The sequence below is a fragment of the Hemitrygon akajei genome, chromosome 30 (assembly GCF_048418815.1).
Source record: "Hemitrygon akajei chromosome 30, sHemAka1.3, whole genome shotgun sequence".
NCBI lineage: Eukaryota > Metazoa > Chordata > Chondrichthyes > Myliobatiformes > Dasyatidae > Hemitrygon > Hemitrygon akajei.
Genome location: NC_133153.1, coordinates 38,518,882 through 38,537,055, shown reverse-complemented (window position 1 = coordinate 38,537,055; position 18,174 = coordinate 38,518,882).

Below are 18,174 nucleotides of genomic sequence, written 5' to 3'. Positions count from 1 at the left end.
TTTGACACCCTGCCTTGTCCCATCTACTTGTACCCACATCCCTCCAAAACCCTCTCATCCACGTACCTATCCAATCTTCTACAAAATGCTACATCCACCCCTTCCACTGGCAGCTCAAAGGAGAAGGGGTGGGACCATAAGGCAGGAACAGAATCGGGTCATTCGATTATGGCTGATTTATTATCCCCCACAACCCCATTCTCTTGCCTTCTCCCCGTAACCTTTGACACCCTGATTAAGCAGGAAGCTATCAACTTCCACTTTAAACATACCCAATGACTTGGCCTCCACAGCCATCAGTGGCAATGAATTCCTTTGGCTAACCATTAACCATCCAATATTTTTTACACTAACTCTATTCTTGAACAGACCTCTCATATACAAATTGATGCAATCTTGATCTCTCTATACCTCATCGTGGACCTGGCCCTTTATTTCTCTGCCTGCACTGCACTTTCTCAGTGACTATATTCTGCATTCTCTTTTCCCCTTTACTACATCAGTGTCGTGTACTCAAGTATGGCATCATCTATCTTGATGTCACGCAGACTACAGTTTCTCACTGATTCTTGGTACATGTGACAAAATAAACCAATAACCAATAACCTGATGAAGGCTATTGGCAAATGGTTAACAATAACCAGATGAGATAGGAGCAGAATTAGGCCATTTGGCCCATCGAGTCTGCTCCACCATTTCATCATGGCTGATCAATTTTCCCTCTCGGTCCCAATCTCCTGCCTTCTCCCCGTATCCCTCATGCCCTGACCAATTAAGAATCTATCAACTTCTGCCTTAAATATGCCCAATGACTTGGCCTCCACAGCCACCTGTGGCAATTAATTCCACAGATTCACAATTCTCTGACTAAAGCAATTCCTCCTCAACTCTGTTCTAAAAGGACACCCTTCTATTCTGAGGCTGCCTCCTCTAGTCTTAGACTCCCCTCACCATATGAAATATCCTCTCCACACCCATTCTATTGGGGCCTTTCAATACTCGATAGGTTTCAATGAAGTCACCCCTTATTCTTCTGAATTCCAGTGAATTCTAGAGTCTTCAAATGCTCTTCATATGACAAGCCTTTCAATCCCAGAATAATGTTCTCCATTCTAAATAGGTGTCTCTCTATTCTGAGGCTGTGTCCTCTGGTCCTAGACTCCCCCAACATAGGAAACAGCCCCTCCACATCCACGCTGTCAAGGCCTTTCAACATTTTATAGTCCTGATGAGGGGTCTCGGCCCAAAGCATCGACTCTTTTTTGAAAGTTCAAAGTAAATTTAATATCAAAGTACATATATTTCACCATATACAACCCTGAGATTCATTTTCTTGTGGAAGTCATTCCTACCTGTGGCCATCAAACTTTACAACTCCTCCCTCGGAGTGTCAGACACCCTGAGCCAATAGGCTGGTCCTGGACTTATTTCCACTTGGCATGATTAACTTATTATTTAATTATTTATGGTTTTATATTGCTATATTTCTTCACTATTCTTGGTTGGTGCGGCTGTAACGAAACCCAATTTCCCTTGGAATCAATAAAGTATGTCTGTCTGTCTGTCTGACTCAATAAGTCTATAGAATAATAACCATAACAGGATCAATGAAAGACCGCACAACTTGGGCGTTCAGCCAGAGTGCAGAAGACAACAAACTGTACAAGTACACAAAAGAAGAGATAATAATAAATAAATAAGCAATAAATATCGAGAACATGAGATGAAGAGTCCTTGAAAGTAAAAGTATTCACCTGCATACGTCTTACGGTCTTATGATCTGTTTTCATATTTTATCTCTTTATGACTCTGACTCCTGTGAATCCATAACAATTTTTTTATGAGTTGACAATGACACAATAAATAGTTCCTTTGGGAGTGTCCTTGGAAAGGTGAGAAATTATGGACTATTAGGCACCATGGTGGCTTGGCAGTTACAGCAACATTATTACAGCTCGAGGTGCCAGAGTTCGGAGCTTAAACCCAACGCCCTGGGTAAGCAGTTTGTACATCCTCCCCAATGGAATGTGTGGGTTTCCTCCTGGTGCTCTGGTTTCCTCCTACTGTCCAAAGCTGTACCATTTAGTGGGTTAATTAGTCATTGTAAATTGTCCTGTGATTAGGCTAGGGTTAAATTGGGGTTCGCTGGCAGCAAGGCTCAAAGGCCCAGAAGGGTCTATTCCACACTGGATCTCAAAATGAAGAAATCTCTTAAATTTTATGAGGAGATGGAAGTTTCTCTGTGTTTCTGCCTCCAGCATTTTGTGAGTGTTATGCTGTCAATGGCTTATGTTATTCTCTACACATTCCTACCACTCACCTACACATGAGGGGCAATTTACATCACCTAATTTAGCCCTACAAACAGAGTGCTCCAAGGAAACTCAGCAGACCCAGGGCGAACGTGAAAACCCCACAAAGACAGCACCCGTGGTCAGGACTGAACCCACATCTTTGGAACTGTGAGGCAGCGGCTCTCCTGGCTACACTTAAGAGACTAGTTGAAGCAGCCGATTGGGAGACCACTTCACCGAACACCTCCTCACCATCCACCACAAGAGGGACTTCCCGATGGCCAAGCATTTTAATTCCCATTCCCATTCCCGTTCCATGGCTTCCTCTTGTGCCAAGATGAGGCCACCCTCAGGATGGAGAAGTAACACCTTATATTCCATCTGGGTACCCTCCAACCTGATGGTGTGAGTATTGATTTCTCCTTCTGGTAAGCAAATTTCACCACTCCCCCCCCCCCCCCTTCCTTTATTCCCCACTCTGACATTTTACTTCTTCTCACGTACCTATTACTTCCTCTTGGGTCCCCTTTTCCTTCCCTTTCTTCTATGGTCCACTTCCCTCTCCAATCAGATTCTTTCTCCTCCTGCCCTTTACCTTTCCCACCCACCTGGCTTCACCTATCACCTTCCAATGCCCCTCTTTCCCATCTCCCTCCCCCCACCTTTTTATTCTGGTATCTTTCCCCTTCCTTCTCAGTCCTGAAGAAGGGTCTCGGCCTGAAACGTCGACTGTTCATTCATTTCCACAGACGCTGCCTGACCTGCTGAGATCCTCCAGCATTTTGTATGTGTTGCTTTGGATTTCCAACAACTGCAGACTTTCTTGTGTTTGTAAGTGGCGGGAGTGTTAGCGTTGTAGGGTTATAGAGTGCTAGAGCACAGAAAGAGGCCCTTTGGCCCATCCAATCTGTGCCAGACTGTTGCTCTGCCTAGTCCCATCGACTCCCACCTGCACCACAGCCCTTCATACCTCTCCTGTCTATGTACTTATCGTTCATGTTGCATCATTCCAGTTGTTGCAGTGTGCATTTCTCTGTAACAGTTCAATTTAGAAGAGGTACGCGTTTATCTGATACCTAATCCAAGGCATTTTGTGTCCAATGAATTACGCTTGACATCCTTCATTGTAGTTTCTCTGCAAGCGTACAAGTCATTTCCACACACAGCGGGGCTCTACAAATAGCAACACAGCAATAAATGATCCGTTAATCTAATTTAGTAACGTTGCTGAGGGATACAAGTTTTATCACGACGCCAAGGACAACTCTTCAGCTCTTCCCAGACCAGGGGGCCACAAGATCTTTTTTATCCCTCATAAAGGGGAGCGGTCTAGTGGCAAGATACAAAGTTGAACTGTTATTTCCTCAGGAGTTAAGATTCACCAGGAGGCTGCAGTGCAATGTAGTGGTTAGTAGGATGCCTTACGGTATAAGCAACATGGGCTCAGTTCTGGCTGCTGTTTGTGGGGAGTTTGTATGTTCTCCCCGGGACCGCGTGTGTTTCCTCCGGGTGCTCCGGTTTCCTCCCACAGTCCAAAGAGTGGAAGGTTCATTGGTCATTGTAAATTGTCCCATGAAAAGGCTCAGTTCAGATTAAATCGGGGGATCGCTGGGCAACGCGGGCGAAGGGCCAGAAGAGCCTATTCAGCCCTGTCTGTCGATAAACAAGGTAGAATTCTCCTTCTCCTTTTCAAAATGGAGCCATGAAAACTTCAACATCTTCTTGAGGAGGCACAAAATCTTTGTTCTCTCAGCAGCCCTGACATATTCACTCAGTCCTGATCAGCTGTCTTTGGAACCCAAAGGCAAGGAAACCTCCCACCATATCTCTGCCATCTTTATGATGAGAAGAGTGACCCACAGGCAGAAAGAACTTCCTGGACCTTCTTCTGCAATCACCTGACCCACTGTAAAAAGTGGCTGATATCCAAAGGCTGATAGAAGGTATCGGTAAGGGAGGGCAGCCCAGTGCAATAGTTAGTAAAGCTCCTCCCTGTCAGCATCTGAATCAGTTTATTATCAATGACTTATTGGATGTAAAATTTGTTGTCTTGCAACAGCAGTACGGTGCAAAGAAATACAATTATTAAGCTCATAAGACCATAGACCATAAGATATAGGAGCAGAATTAGGCCATTTGGCCCATCGAGTCTGCTCCGCCATTTCATCATGGTTGACCCATTTTCCCTCTCAGCCCCAATCTCCCCATATCCCTTTATGCCCTGACTTATCAAGAAATCATCAACCTCTGCTTTAAATATGTCCAATGACTTGGCCTCCACAGCCGCCTGTGACAACAAATTGCAAGATTCACCACGCTCTGGCAAAAGAAATTCCTTCCCAATCCTGTTTTAAAAGTACGACCCTTTATTCTGGGGTTGTGCCTTCTGGTCTTAGACTCCCCCACCATATGAAACACCCTCTCAGCACCCATTCTATCGAGGCCCTTCACCATTCGATAGGTTTCAATGAGGTCACCCCTCATTCTTCTGAATTCCAGTGAATACAGGCCCAGAGTCATCAAATGCTCTTCATATGACAAGCCATTCAATCCCAGAATAATTTTTGTGAACCTCCTTTGACCCCTCTCCAGTTTCAGCACATCCTTTCTAAGATGTGGGGCCCAAAACTGCTCACAATACTCCAAGTGAGACTTTACCAGTGCTTTATAAAGCCTCAACATTACATCCTTGCTTTTATATTAACAAGATAAAATCCCAAGGCGTTACAAGAAAGATACTAGCATGGATAGTGGAATAGCCGACAGGCAGAAGGCAGTGAGTGGGAATCAAAGGGGCCTACTCTGGTTCGCTGCCAGTGACTAGTGGTGTTTCTCAGGGGTCAGTATTGGGACCACTACTTTTCACATTGTTTGTCAATGATTTAGATAATGGAATCGATGGCTTTGTGGCAAAGTTTGCAGATGATACAAAGATAGGTGGAAAGGTAGGTAGTGCTGAGTGGCAGATGGAATACAGTGTTGGGAAATGTATAATAATACATTTTGGTAAAAGGAACAATAGTGTGAACTATTATCTAAATGGGGAGAAGGTTCAAACATCAGAGGTGCAGAGGGACTTCGGAGTCCTTGTGCAAGACTCCCAGAAGGTTAATTTACTGGTTGAGTCTGTGGTAAAGTAGGCATGTGCAATGTTGGCATTTATTTCAAGGGGAATAGAATATGAAAGCAAGGAGATAATGCTGAGCCTTTATAAGACACTAGTTAGGCTGCACTTGGAGTATTGTCAACAGCTTTGGGCTCCATATCTCAGAAAGGATGGATTGTCATTAGAGAGAGTCAAGAGGATGTCCACAAGGATGATTCCGGGAATGAAGGGGTTAACATATGAGGCGTGTTAGACAGCTTTGGGCCAGTACTCACTAGAATTTAGAAGAATGCGGGGGGATCTCATTGAAACCTACCAAATGTTGAAAGGACTGAATAAGGTGGATGTGGAGAGGATATATCCAGAACTAGAGGGCACAGCTTCAGAATTGAGGGGTGACCTTTGAAAACAGAGGTAAGAAGGATTTGTTTTTTTAGCCAGAGAGTGGTGAATCTGTGGAATGCTTTGCCACAGAATGCGGTGGAGGCCAAGTCCATGGGTATATTTAAGGCGTAAGTTGATAGTTTCCTGATCAGTCAGGGCATCAAAGGATATGGCAAGAAGGCAGGTGTGTGGGGTTGAGTGGGATCTGGGATCAGTCATGGTGAAATGGCAGAGCAGACACGATGGGCTGAATGGCCTAATTTTGCTCCTATGTCTTATGGTCTTGTATTCTAGTCCTCTTGAAATGAACTTGAAATTAAAAATTGCAAATGATGAGGTAGTGTACATGGGTTCATTGTCCATTCAGAAACCTGATAGCACAGTGGGGGGGGGGGGGGAAGAAGCCGTTTCTGAATCATTGCGTGTAGGCCTTCAGGCTCCTGTACCTCCTCATTGATGGTAGTCATGGAAAGATGGCATGGCTCGGACAGAGAGGGTTCTTAGTGATAGATGCCACCTTCATGAGCCTTCTCTTCTTCAAGATGTCCTTGGTGGTGGGGATGGTTGTGGCCCCGATGGAGTTGTCTGTGTCTACGTCCCTCTGCAGCTCCATTTCAGTCTTGTGCATTGGAGTCTCCATACCAGACGATGTTACCAGTTAGAATGCTCTCCATTTTGCAAGAGACCTTGGTATCATGCAGAATCTCCTCAATCTCCTAATGAGTTTGCATGCCCTTTTCATGATTTAATCAATGTGTTGGGCCCAGGATAGATCCTCCTCAGCCCTGAGACCAAAGTTCAATGTTGATGTTATATGCTATCTATGCAGAGTTTGCATGTGTTCACATTCCTGTGCCACAGAATTTCCACACCATCACAGCACACCTCAAAGCACCAGTGCAACCCCTTCCCTCCATCTACCTATGACATCTTTCTAAGATGCTGAAATTTGACAAATTTCTCCCCACTGTTATCTTTCATGAGATACAAACTTCAAGTTCCTGGAATCTTTGTCGGACACTGTTGTTTTATCACTTTGTTCAATAAAATTGTTCAGAGCTGAACTATTTTCAGTATTCAGCTGATTTTTCCTGCAGAATATTACATTGCTCAGGCGATCACTCCAGTTCCCATGAGCTCCAGGCCAATCTTGCACATTTAGTAATCCAAATGTCCAGGCAAACATGAAACATAGGAGCAAAATTAGGCCATTTCTCCCATTGAGTCTATTCCGTGATTAGATCACGGCTGGTTTATTTACTCTCTCAGCCCCATTCTCCTGCCTTCAGCTCCGCTTTAAGTATGCCTAATGACTTGGTCTCCACAGCTGTTTGTGGCAATGAATGTCACAGATTCTGGCTAAAGAAATTCCTCCTCATCTCTGTTCTAAAGGGTGTCTTTCTATATTGAGGCCATTCCCTCTGTCTTGTTGGAAACATCCTCTCCACAGCCACTCTATCTAGGCTTTTCATCCCATGTCTCCATGAAAGAGAAGGATTAGGGGAACAAAAGTACGGAAAGAGCCTTTCTCAATCCAAAATATTCCATAAACAATGTTCCCTGTACTTAGTGCGCAAAAATCTTGTACTGTGCAATTTTTTTTGCCCAGTGACAAAAATGTGTGCACTGAATTTTATATATAGAGGGTTTTTTTTAACAGCTGGCAAAACACTGTCAATAAGAACTTTGATCTCCTCAGGGTTTGATCGATTTTGCCCTCATTCATCTGCACTCTCACAAAACGTACATAGCAGGCCTAGAGCTGGTAATGAAGGATTTTCTCGCTGGAGCTTCTACACACCGTCCATATGTGATTTTCTTGCTAAATAACACTTTAAAAAGTCAAGTTTCCAAATATCACTCCACTTTTTCCAACTTGCAAATTCTCCAGCAACTTTTGCATCGCGACAATACACACAGGTAGCACCAATTTCTGTATTGTACAGAAATATTTCTCGTAGCTGCACATTCCTGACCTCATGAGCTTTTGGTGTAGCAGTTCACTGAGCCATTCCATTTTAAATGAACTAGCAGTTCTTTTGAGCTTCATGCCATTTACTTCTTTGGAATTTTGACATAATGAATCAATAATTTCTTCAATAAAAATAGTATAAATAAGCCAGTTCTAAAATCTGCAGACAAATCATCACAAACTCCATGTTGTCAACACAACCCACATCAGAAACCTGAAAAGGAAATGTGATTGTGTACCATTGTCAAATATACTTAACATGCCAATGAGGCAGAGGGTGACAACTTTTTGCGCGCAGTTTAAATTCCTTTGTGCACTAGTAGCAAAAGATATGTGCACACACATATGCACACACCTTAGAGAGAGCATTGACCATAAAACTCCAAACTAGCATAAACCTTCCCTAAGGGCATGTGGGTAAGTGGGCGCATTCACCTTTGATCTTTTAGCTTCGTCTTATAAATTTGGCTTTTTATTTGGCCAAGTCTTTATTAAAAATCCTCCAAAAAAAGATAAAGGGTAACAGATGTGATATTGCAGATGGAGTTTTGTTTAACAAAGATGACTGTTAAAGGGAGAAAAGGAAGCAATTTTTTGAAGGAAAATTGCTTTGTAAAATTTATTCCACAACTCTGATGGTTCCAACTACACTGTACTTGAACATGCAAGGCACTCTTCCTCTCACTCCCCCTCACTCTCCTTATTTACTATTTCTCTCATACACTATTTCTCTTTCTTCCCTTTTTCATCTGTCTCCTTGTATCTCTCTCAGATTATTTCTCATCCTGCCATATCATTCTCCCTCTCACCTTCTCTGTCACATGCACTCTCTCCCACTCTCACACTCTCTATATATTCTCCCTCTCAATTTTTTTTCACTGTCTATTCTCTCCCTTTCAACATACATTCTCTCTCTCTCTCTCTCTCTCTCTCCTCCCCCCCCCTCCCCCTGATCTCCGTCTCTGTCTCTCTCATTCAAAGTTCTGCACACAGTTTTGGTGCTGTAACCCAAGAAGTCTACAGTAGAATTGGAGAAGGTCTGAATGAGATTCACCCAGCTAATTCCTGTGATGGAATACAAGAGATTCTGCATATGCTTGAACAACACACACACACACACACACACACACACACACACACACACACACACACACACACACACACACACACACACACACACACACACACACACACACACACACACAATGCTGGAGGAACTCAGCAGGCCAGGGAGCATCTATGGAGGGGAATAAACTGTCGGCATTTCAGACTGTGAACCTTCATCAGGACTCATGTTGAAGGGTCTAGGGCCGAAACGTCGACTGTTTCTTTCCTTCCATGGATTCTGCCTCTGTTGCTGAGTTCCTCCAGCATTGTGTGTGTAATTCCCATGATGACAGTCTTGTCCTGTCAAGAGAGGCTAAAGAGGTTGGTCTGTATTGTTTGGAGTTTAGTAGAAAGAGGACTGGCTTCACTGCAACATACAAGATGCTGAGGGCATATAATGAAGTAGATGGGAAGATATTTTAACCAGTGGCAGAAACTTGAAGAAGGAGGCTTAGTTCACCTTACCCCACCTTCTTACCCTGGCTTCTGCCCCTTTCCTTTCTGATCCTGATGAAGGGTCTCAGCCAGAAATGCCAACTGTTTATTCCCCTCCATAGATGCTGCCTGACAATAGACAATAGACAGTAGGTGCAGGAGTAGGCCGTTCAGCCCTTCTAGCCAGCACCGCCATTCACTGTGATCATGGCTGATCATACACAATCAGTACCCCGTTCCTACCCTCTCCCCATATCCCTTGACCCTGCTATCTATAAGAGCTCTATCTAACTCTCTCTTGAATGCATCCAGAGGCTTGGCCTCCACTGCCTTCTGGGGCAGAGCATTCCACATATCCACCACTCTCTGGGTGAAAAAGTTTTTCCGCATGCTGCTGAGCTCCTCCAGCATTTTGTGTGTGTTGCTGAAGAAGCGAGGGGAAGGGGCTGGGGCAAGAGCCGGCAGATGACAGGTGAGGAGCGGGTGGAGGAGGAGAAGGGGGAAATAGTGACAGAAGCTGGGAAATGGAAGGTGTTAGGTGGAGGTGACAAACTCCTGCGGGGGAGGGTGTGTGTGTGTGTGTGTGTGTGTGTGAGTGTGTGTGTGAGTGTGTGTGTGTGTGTGTGTGTGTGAGTGTGTGAGTGTGTGTGTGTGTGTGTGTGTGAGTGTGTGTGTGAGTGTGTGTGTGTGTGTGTGTGTGTGAGTGTGTGAGTGTGTGTGTGTGTGAGTGTGTGTGTGTGTGAGTGTGTGTGTGTGTGAGTGTGTGAGTGTGTGTGTGAGTGTGTGTGTGTGTGTGTGTGAGTGTGTGAGTGTGTGTGTGTGTGAGTGTGTGAGTGTGTGTGTGAGTGTGAGTGTGTGAGTGTGTGTGTGTGTGTGTGAGTGTGTGTGTGAGGGTGTGTGTGTGTGTGTGTGTGTGTGTGTGTGTGTGTGTGTGTGTGAGTGTGTGTGTGTCTGCGTGTGTGAGTGTGTGTGTGTGTGTGTGTGTGTGTCCCTGAGGTATTTTACAGCCCGTGCTCATGTTTCAAAGTGGCATCAATGCTGTAATATAGGAAACAGGAAGACACACTTGCTTCCTCTTCAGGAAGTCAGAATTCCGGGCTGGAGTGAAATGGGAAAAGATTAATTCCTCAAAGCTAGCATCTCTTCTTCAAGAATAAGGGTAACTGTTGATATCCATCTGAGTAAAAATATACAAAATAAAACCAAGGGTAGGCCATTCTGCCCCTCAAGCCTGTCCCACCATTCAATACGACCATGCACAATCCTTTGTCCACTTTCTCACTTGATTCTCATTTAATTCCTCTAAAACATTGATCCCAGAATTGAGTCTGAGCTGAGTCTAAGTCTGTGGGTCGAGAGGTCGTAGACCGAAGTCAGCGAGTCTGATGGTCGAAGCCTGATGCCTGCAAGTCCAGGGCCAAGGACTGGATGCCGGAGGCAGGGTAGTGGCCTTTTCTGGGGTTGGAGGTCTGTCGGGTGGGAAAGGGGCTTGTTTTGCTGCTGTTGTTGTTGCTTGTGTTGATCTGCTGAGCTTTGTGGACATGCTGAGTTGACACTGGAATGTGTGGTGACACTTGTGGGCTGCCCCCAGCACACCCTTAGGCTGTGTTGGTTGTTGACACAAACGATGCATTCCACTGTATGTCTTGATGTCCATGTGATAGATAGATAAATAAATAAATAAATAAATGGTTAGGGACAGTAGATAGATAGATATATCCGAATCTGAGTATACTTACTGACTGAACTTTCACTGCCACCTTATGGTTGAGAGTTCCAAATATTGACATCCCCCCCCGAACCCCACATTCACTGGTTGACCCAACAATCCTGAGAGGGTGTGCCCGAGAACATGGGGGGGGGGGGTGTCAGCAGAAACATCCGCTGCACACAGTGGAGAAATATAATGTAACTGTGCTGCGCTACGGGGCATTCTGGATACAGGAAGGTACGATTTTCAGTAATGGATCCCATTTCTTGATGGAATTCCAAATATTTGCCACCAATGATGTCGTCTGGAATTTACTCTGCCGTACCAAAGCTTTGAATGAATGCTTCTCTTTGTATCTGAAATGAATTAAAACTGAAATCCCAGAGGTTTCTCAGTGTTGGTTGGTCTACAGATACGTGCCTCTGGTACGCACAGACACTCACATTCTCTGGAAGATGACCAATTCCAGATGGTCTTTTTTGGACAGGTGTGTGTGTGTGTGTGTGTGTGTGTGTGTGTGTGTGTGTGTGTGTGTGTGTGTGTGTGTGTGTGTGTGTGTGTGTGTGTGTGTGTGTGTGTGTGTGTGTGTGTGTGTGTGTGTGTGTGTGTGTGTGTGTGTGTGTGTGAGAGAGAGAGAGAGAACGTGTGTAAGTGTGTTTGTGTGTGCCTGTCTAAACATGTGAGTATTTGTGATTGTGAATGTGCATGTATGTGTGTGTACCACTTCCACTTGAGCTGCCTCCACAGACTTCTCCACGTACGATGGCAGGACAAAGTCCCAGACACGGAGGTCCTGGAGTGGGCTAGCACCCACAACGTCTACACCCTCCTACAGAAAGCCCAAACCAGATGGGCTGGCCATGTTGTCAGGATGTCTACCAAAACAGCTGCTGTATGGAGAGCTGAGCCAGGGCAAGCACTCAGTTGTAGGGCAGAAGAAACGTTTCAAAGACTGCCTCAAAGTGTCCCTCAAAGACCTCAACATCAATCCCAGTCGCTGGGAATCGCTTGCACTGGACCGCCCAACCTGGTGGAGCAGGACCACTGAAGGAGCGTATGCAGCAGAAATCAGACGCACCGCAGAGGCTCAGAGGAAACACGCCGCGCGCAAGGCTCGAGCTACCTCCACTTCCACTGCAGCACCTACCCTCATGTGTCCCACATGTGGGCAAGCTCTCAGGGCCCGGATTGGCCTCACCAGTTACCTCCGGACCCACAGTCACAAACCCCCCACCTGACAGAAGTCGTGGTCGTCTTCGACTCCGAAGGACCAACAACAACAACAACAACCTGTGCGTATCTCACACACACACACACACACACACACACACACATACATACACACACACACACACACACACACACACACACACACACACACACACACACACACACACACACACACACACACACACACACACACACTATATTAAGACACAGGAACAGTATTCGGCCATTTGGCTCATCACGTCTGCTCTGCCGTTAGCCTGAGGACATGGGCAATGTGAAGATTTGGCCCATGGCTGTTCCAAGCTGAGAAGAGGATGGTGTCGAGGACCTGAAGTTAATGCAAAGGGACAGCAGCCCTGCCGAGGTTTCTGAAGATGTGACCCACCTCGCACCTGCTCCCCCACCCTGTCAACCATCTCCCTGCCCCATTTGCAGATGTGCCTACAGGTCCCACACTAACTGCATCAGCCGCCCCTGAAACCACAGAACCAGCGTGGAAACAAGTTTTCCAAGTCGCAAGGGAGTGCCTAAGGGAAGAGAGCTGGGAGGGGGGTGTCTTTGGGGTTCTAACATTTAACTGCCAATCATTCATCCTCTGTTTTCATAGATGTTTGCAAAGAAAAATAATTTCAGGATGTATATTGTATACATTTCTCGGACATTAAATGCACCTATTGAACGTGTGGATTTATATGAGTTGAATGGTAACTTGGTTCAAATGGTTCAATCTAATATCAGAGTATGTATACAGCATACAACCTGAAATTCTTACTCTTCACAGACATCCACAAACCCCATAGAATGAATAACAGAAACATCAGAGCCCCAAAGCCCCCCCCCTCCCATCACACATACAGCAGCAGGAGCATTGCCCCTCCCCTGCCCCTTTCCCCCCACTTTTCGGCAGCAGAAACACCGAGCCCCCACCTCCCCACCAAGCAAGCAATAGCAAAAGCCCTCAAAGAGACCTTGGTCCAGAGTCTATCAAAAAAACTGCAGTTCATAACCCAGCACTTGACCTTATGGAACAAGCCATGTTATCTCTCTCTCTCTCTCTCCAGGAGGGAGAGAGTGAGTGGGAGGTCTATCTTGCAACAGTGAGAGCGGAGACCAGCAACTCACTGTTCCGATGTTACAATCTTCTGCATTGCTTCTCCAAGACCCCATCTCGGGTACCGGCAGGCTCTCATTCACCATCGAGAGAGAGAGTACCGGGGCCTTCTTCTGGAGACAACAGCACACAGCGGTGTGTGAACGCACACACCTAGAGAGAGAGAAGCACCAGACCACACAGCCATTCCGAAGACCCGCCTCTTACGAAGAACCATGGCTTGAAGTGTAGATCACAGACACCGACAGAACCCCAAACACCTTGAAAAGAAAGGAAAGACTTAAGAGAAGAAGTCTAAGCTGTTTTGTGGAAGAACTGGAAGAAGTCGCCTTCTTCCCTAGGTCTTTGCCTGAGAGGGTAATTTTATGTAATAATTTCTTTATAATAAATAAAAGCCATAATTAATCAGTGAAGCAACAGGCCGTGCAGACAATCAAGTTGCCGAGCTGAGCTTGTCCCATTTGCCTGCATCTTTCTAAACCTTTCCCATCAGGCACTTGTCCAAATCATTGCAATGGCACCCTCCTCTAACACCTCCTCTGGTAAGTCATTCTGTATATCCTGCGTCCTCTGTGTGAAGTGGTTCATCCTTAGGTCCTCTTTAAGTCTTTCTCCTCTTATCTTAACACTACACCCTCTGATTTTACACTCCATACTGTGGGGAAAATATTGAGACCATCCCCCTTATCTACACCCTCATGATTTTATAAATTCTATAATGCCACCCCTTAACCTCCTACACAGCCGGCAGAAATACCCCAGCCTACCCAGAATCTCCCTATAACTCAGGCATAATTCCTAATCAAGGCTGTTTCTTCCCCTTTGCTGAGAGCTGTGATCTGTCTGCAAGGCACTTAGACAACGTATGGAGAAGTAGAAACAGAGGAGAATCCTGGAACTAGAGGTCATAGGTGAAGGGTAAAATGTGAAATATTTAAGGGGAACCTGAGAGGGAACTTCTTCACCCAGAGGGTGGAGTGTGGAACGAGCGGCCAGTAGAGATGGTGGATGCGACATTTAAGAGGAGTTTGGATAGGTACGTGGACAGGAGGGATATGGAGGGCCGTGGTGCAGGTGTGGGCCGAAGGGACAATGCAAAGTAACAGCTTGGAATAAACAAGATCCTCCGAGAGGACCTTGTCGTAGGGTTTGGAGGCTTGTACATCTCAATGACCTGCAGAGTTATGTCGGCTGGAGTCAGAGCTTCATGCTTTGGCTCTTGGTAAGGTCATCCATGCCAAACAGGTCAAAGGGCAGAGGCCAGACTCAGAGTGGTCCGCTGGTCCTCCAGGTTCGGGGGCTCAGCTCAGGGCTAACAACCCTGACTGGTAAAACAAAACTGTTACAGAAACAGCAATGAGGAATCCTTCTACACGCATCTAAGTGTGACGGTATTCCTGAGTCTCCATCAGGACTTGCATGACTGATTGTAGTGAAAACCGAGCTACTAACCCAATGAACACCGCCAGTAATGGAGGATCTTCATTCCTTCCCTAAGTGCAGGCGGAGTAACAGGCAACAGGTACAGACAAGATGGGCCAAAGGGCCTGTTTCTGTGCTGTAATGCTCTATGACTCTAGATAGATAGATAGATAGATAGATACTTTATTCATCCCCATGGGGAAATTCAACATTTTTTCCAATGTCCCATACACTTGTTGTAGCAAAAACTCATTACATACAATACTTAACTCAGTAATAATATGATATGCATCTAAGTCACTAACTCAAAAAGCATTAATAATAGCTTTAAAAAAAGTTCTTAAGTCCTGGCAGTTGAATTGTAAAGCCTAATGGCATTGGGGAGTATTGACCTCTTCATCCTGTCTGAGGAGCATTGCATCGACAGTAACCTGTCGCTGAAACTGCTTCTCTGTCTCTGGATGGTGCTATGTAGAGGATGTTCAGGGTTTTCCATAATTGACCGTAGCCTACTCAGCGCCCTTCGCTCAGCTACCGATGTTAAACTCTCCAGTACTTTGCCCACGACAGAGCCCGCCTTCCTTATCAGCTTATTAAGACGTGAGGCGTCCTTCTTCTTAATGCTTCCTCCCCAACACGCCACCACAAAGAAGAGGGCGCTCTCAACAACTGACCTATAGAACATCTTCAGCATCTCACTGCAGACATTGAATGACGCCAACCTTCTAAGGAAGTACAGTCGACTCTGTGCCTTCCTGCACAAGGCATCTGTGTTGGCAGTCCAGTCTAGCTTCTCGTCCAACTGTACTCCCAGATACTTGTAGGTCTTAACCTGCTCCACACATTCTCCATTAATGATCACTGGCTCCATATGAGGCCTAGATCTCCTAAAGTCCACCACCATCTCCTTGGTCTTGGTGACATTGAGACGCAGGTAGTTTGAGTTGCACCATATCACAGTTTCCTATACTCCTCCTCCTGTCCATTCCTGACACACCCCACTATGGCCGTGTCATCAGCGAACTTCTGCACATGGCAGGACTCCGAGTTATATTGGAAGTCAGATGTGTACAGGGTGAACAGGACCGGAGAGAGTACGGTTCCCTGTGGCGCTCCTGTGCTGCTGACCACTGTGTCAGACCTACAGTCTCCCAACCGCACATACTGAGGTCTATCTGTCAAGTAGTCCACTATCCAATCCACCATGTGAGAGTCTACTCCCATCTCCGTTAGTTTGTGCTTTAAGATCTTGGGCTGGATGGTGTTAAAGGCACTAGAGAAGTCAAGGAATGTAATCCTCACAGCACAACTGACCCCATCTAGGTGAGAGAGTGATTTGTGCAGCAAATACGTGATAGCATCCTCCACTCCCACCTTCTCCTTATACGCAAACTGAAGCGGATCCCGGGCGTGCCTGGTTTGTGGCCTCAGATTCTGTATTATCAGCCGCTCCATGGTCTTCATCACGTGCGACGTCAAGGCAACAGGTCTGAAGTCATTCAACTCCTTTGGTTGTGGTTTCTTCGGTACCGGGACAATACAAGATGTTTTCCACTGTCTGGGTACTCTTCTCTGATCTAGACTCATGTTGAAGATGCGCTGTAGTGGTTCTCCCAGTTCAGTCGCACAGGCCCTCAGTAATCGTGGGGAAACTCCATCCGGTCCAGCCGCCTTGCTGGTACAGATCTTCCTCAGTTGACCTTCCACCTGTGCAGCCGTAAACCTGGGCGTGGGCCAGGTCTCCTGTGAGTGGATATTTTCCTGTGAGGGAAGTAAGCCTGGTGTGGAGTTCTGCAGTGAGGGTGAGATTGTGCTGTCGAACCTATTGAAGAAGTTGTTCAGCTGGTTCGCTTTCTCCACATCTCCACTTATGTTTGCCCCCCGCTTGCACCACATCCGGTGATGATCTTCATCCCATCCCACACCTCCTTCATGCTTTTTTCCTGCAGCTTTTGTTCTAACTTTCTCCTATACTGCTCCTTTGCCCCCCTTATCTGTACTCTGAGTTCCTTCTGAACTCTTTTAAGCTCCAACCGATCACCATCTTTAAAGGCCCTCTTCTTCTGGTTTAGGAGGCCTTTGATGTGACTAGTGATCCAGGGCTTATTATTGGGATAGCAGTCCCCAATGATGAGTCCCCAAATATGAGTGAATGCTTTCCCCAGCTGTCTTCTTGGTGACCTCCCCAAGGGATTGAGAGTGGAGAAGTTGGCATTATTATCGTTATTATCTGAATTTGCTTCCCGTTTAGAAAATACTCTATGCATTTATTCCTTATACCAAAGTGCATAACCACACACTTCCCTAAACTGTGTTCCATCTGCCGCTTCTTTTCCCATTCTCTTAATCTGTCTAAGTCATTCTGCAGGCTCCCTGCTTCCCCAGTCCCACCTGCCTCTCCAACCACCTTTGTATTGTCCACAAACCTGGTCACAAAGTCATCCATTCCGCCATCCAGATCATTAGCATAGAGCATAACATGAAAAGTAGAGGATCACACAAGGGAGAGCAGATATCTTTATTCCTCCCACCAAAGTGCGGAATACTTAATATGCACTTCCTACATTACAATAGTTCCTAAGATCCCTCATTGGCCGAAAAGCTTTTGGGACACACTGAGTTCATTCAAGATCTAGAGAAGGAAAATGATCCTTTCCTTACTTTCGTACCAAAGTTCAAAGTGTATCTCTGCCCTCAGGTCCACTTTGGAAAGCCGAGAGCTTACACTTTCACCCAATGGTCAAAAAGCCTTTGGGTGGCACTGTGGTGTGCTGTTATGGGTTCAGTCCTGATCATTGGGTGGTGTTTGGATGTTCTCTGTGTGACAGTGCGTGCTTCCCTGGGGTGCACCAGCTTCTTTCCTCATCCTAACGACATGCTGGGAGGTTACTTACTTGCTGTTAGCTACCCTTAATATACACTTAGTGTCCTCTGTATTTGGTGCCTCCTGTATGTAATATTGTGTGTGGCCTCTGTCAGTCATGGTCGACCATGGGTACTGCGCCTCTGGTAGTCACTGGTTTGTCGAGCAGCACCGACTGTGGCTACTGAGGCCAATCCTGGAACGGTAGGCTCTGCCACAGTTGCTGCATGTGTGGGGCGTTGTGGAGTTGTTGTCCGCTATCCGCTGTGCTCTCCGTTTAGCTTTCCGCTCCTCAAACTGACTCAGGGTCACTCTTTCGCCTTGCTCTAGGTGTTGCTGAAGAACGCCCCGCCATTTGTTGCGGTCATCTGCTGTATCTTCCCAGCACTCTGTGTTGATTTTTAAGGCTTTCAGTCGCACTTGCAGAAGTCCTTAAAGCGAAGCTGGGGTCTACCAACATTCCTCTTGCCTGTTACTAGTTCTCCGTAGAGGATGTCCTTTGGCAGTCTACCATCCTTCATACGACGGACGTGGCCCAG